Genomic DNA, 3,791 nt, shown 5'->3' on the forward strand with positions numbered 1-3,791 from the left:
CTCTCACATTCAAATACATTCGTATTCTGTGTTTGCGGTTCGTTCATTACTCAGAAATACGTTCTGAATGCATCATGGCTGACGTCTGTTGATAACAAGATACACGTGTGGAGCATATTTGTCTTGCTGACTGTAAGAACAACTCTGTACCTGGGGCCATACGTGTGCAAGTAGCGAGTTGTCGGATAGGAGATGCATGTATTTGAGTAGGAAAAAATGTTTGAGTCATAGTCTCGTTCATAGTGGTTGGGTGAGTGGGATAAGGTGGATGTATCTGTGGGTAGGGGGTGGGGGTCTCAGAGTGTGTGGGTAGATTTGTGTCTTTGGCTGGGTCATGGGGACTGACTCCCAAAAACGACAGTGGGTTTTTTTTTTTTATCCTTATCCCTGGTCACAACTAATGAGACAACTGCAGCTCCCTCGATAGCTCTGGCACTGACAACCAGCACAAATCTTGTGAACGAAAAGAAAGAAAAATTTATTTTATTTTTTTTTAAATTCAGTATTTCACAATACACTGACACCATTCCAAACAAAGTTGACAATAAGTAAAAATTCGGCTAATCTGAAGTTTCCCATGAGGTTTTATTTTTCAGAATCTTTTGTAGATTGGGATTTTGGGGTGTGTGGTTTTCTGGAGGAGGGTGTCTACAAGATGTTAGTGACATTTCTTTCTCTCTCTCTCTTCTGTCTTGCCCTTTTTAACTCCTTTTTAACTCCCAGTGGAGCACAGGCCATCAACAACATTACTCCAGCGAAACCTGTCCTGAGCATCCTTTCCCCCCTTTTTCAATTTCCGCTTGTACCGCTCGCCTCCATGTCATCTCTTCTTTACTGAAAGGTATTTTTACGACTGAGCATGTCACCCCGCTGGGTTCGGAGGAAAAATATTCTCAGAAGCAAATCAAATATCTAAACCAGTTAAGATTCGAACCTAGACCTTTCGTGTCTTGGCTAAGATTATCACGGTCTACCACAACATCCGAGATCATCATTAATAATCTTTGGCGCAAAAAAAATCCAATTTGGCGAAAGTGAGATGAAATGTGAATAGTGAAAAAGATCAGATATCAGCTCACCCACATAAAACTTTGTCGAACGTGAGGATTAAGTCTCTCAACGCACGCTATCATGTTTTATTTCTTATTAACTACTCTTACCTAACCTAAACCAGGACGTTCGAGCTCACTGACCGATCTGAATTACAACTGTGACAAACGCAACTAGAGACGATGATGATTAAATGTCCTTAATATTATTAAAGTGCTTGCTCGTGCTCGCATTGTCTCAGACTCAGCGTATGTTGAAGATTTTGTAATAGATTACTTTGTCATTCCGCGGGGTGAAACTGTAGTCAGCCTTGTAGACTGTTCACCCAAACGTTGCTGAAGCGCTTCCATGCCTGTTTGTACGAGAAGAAAACGTTTTCATTCAAGAGAGTTTCGAATAAAGCAGACTACATTTTCCATTATGAAGATTTAGCAGTTGCACAAGTTGCAAATATGAATAATGTGCATGTCCATGCTGTACAAACCAGCAGAAAAAAGCACCAATGAGCAGTTTGTGAGAACACGAGTGAGTACGATAGTAATTGAACGTCCACACAGCAGGGAAGAGGTCAAGATCTTGACTCTGTCAGTGACGTAATATTCAGTTTGTGCAGACTTCCTAGTGAGAATTCTTTTACAGCAAGTTGAAGACAGATAGTCGCTGCCTTAGAATTGAAAAGTTGTATCTGAGATGTTTTACCGTTTTGAGTTACTACGGCAATGAAATCAGAACCCAAAAGTTCTTTCTGAGATGTTTTACCGTTTTGATTTACTACGACAATGAAATCAGAACTGAAAAGTTCGATTTGAGATGTTTGACCGTTTTGATTTACAACGACAATGAAATCAGAACCCAAAAGTTCTATCTGAGATGTTTTACCGTTTTGATTTACTACGACAATGAAATCAGAACTGAAAAGTTCGATTTGAGATGTTTGACCGTTTTGATTTACTACGACAATGAAATCAGAACCCAAAAGTTCTATCTGCTTTATCAAAATCGTAAGATTTTATTAAGGAGCCGTTATCAAGATATATGCGAGGCAGCGTGGTGGAATCAGGCTCTCGTCAATTTTTGGGCACATGGAGTTATTGGTATCATTTAAAAGCTTGTTCAATTGTCTTTATTTGGATTAAAAATATATCCGTTTATCTTAAATACAAGTCGAGATATTTGAGAATGAAGGAGGTGGGGATCACCTGTATTCAGAGGTAAAATTAGTGAGAAAATGGCCTCCAAAGATTCATTATTTCCTCAGCTTAAGAGTTCGTGGTAAATGAAAATGTACATCTTCTGTGTGTTAAATCAACGTTTTTCAGAAAAATCCACAGAGAAATGAGTTCTTAAATGGGCATGAAAGGTGTTGAGCCCAAAAAACAAAAATTTTATTAAAATTCCACAAACCTGCGGAAAAATGCAAGTTTCTTCACTTTGATTATTTTGACGAGAGCCTGATTCCACCACGCTGCCTCACATATAAAGAATTGCATCTGAAGAAGCTTGACATTTTATGAAACTCAAATTTTTAAATTCAAGTTTCTCCAAACTAGGCTCTGAGCAGATAGAACTTTGTAACTCTGAGATAGCATGTCGTGTTTAGGCTCCGGACTCGCCTTAGTCTAACGCTGTGTCCTTGACAAAGGCACTAGACGTGAACTATACCATTCGGCTGGGTCCTATCGGAGATGGACCTTAAATTCGAAGGTACCGCTCTTGGATTAACCTCATTGTATTGAAAGAGACGTTCAGCTTTTACAATTTTCTTTTCTTTCCAGAGTTGAAGAGAGGGAAATGTTTACAAAGAGCACAACTTGTTCCCCGGAGAAGTCACGATGTTCATTGTCTAGCGTGTCTCCCGTGAGGTTTTTACTGTGAAGGACAACACGCGGGTACAATAGAAAAGGTCAAAAGCTGGAAAAAAACCACGACAGACAGTGACAACGGAGGGTGGTGGTGGGGTGGAGGAGGGGAGGGGGAAGAAGCAGAGATGTGGGCGGGGAGGGGAAGAAGAAGGACATATTAGGGCGCCCGACAAGGACTCCAAGAATCCGATCGTTACAGGGGCGTGTAGATGGATTGAAAGGGTTTTGGTGTTCTTTTGGTTACGATTTGTTTCGTTGCGTCACCTTTCAAGGTTTACTCTCGTCTGGAATAGATCGATCTCCCTTTAAACCTAAGAATACTTGATCACGATTAGATAACGAGACGTTACACAAACTGAAACAAGAGCTGGCCAGCTGATGTTTCTTTACTAAATTATGAACAACATGATAGTTTTATGTAAGAGTTTTGATGGGGGAATATTACTCGTAGGAAGACGAGGAATGAATACTTCCAACGTACTTAATAACTTAGTCTGGGCGAAGCCTAGCGAGTAACTTGAGCTTTAGCTAGTCAAAGACCTTGTTGAACCAATAACTCTGAGATTATAATTGAACTGGGGATAAAATGACCAGTGATATCATTTCCAAATGTGCTAGTTTTTAAGACTTTTGCCTTGACCAGAATAAATCAAGCACCAGCGTCTGAGGTGTAGCTTGTCGCTTCGCTTTCCCAGACAGGAGACCCAAGTTCGATTCCCCAATATGGTGAATGTTTATTCAGTATCTTTGTCTTTTTGATTAGATGTTGTATCCGTCTGAGTTCAGGTTGACCCTGTGAAGCCTGTGTCATAAATGACCATATGTGTGTGGATGGGGACGTGAAAAACCTACAATAAAAAATAACATTTCATAACGTGT

This window comes from Aplysia californica, unplaced genomic scaffold (genome assembly GCF_000002075.1).
Source record: "Aplysia californica isolate F4 #8 unplaced genomic scaffold, AplCal3.0 scaffold00230, whole genome shotgun sequence".
Classification (NCBI taxonomy): Eukaryota; Metazoa; Mollusca; class Gastropoda; order Aplysiida; family Aplysiidae; genus Aplysia; species Aplysia californica.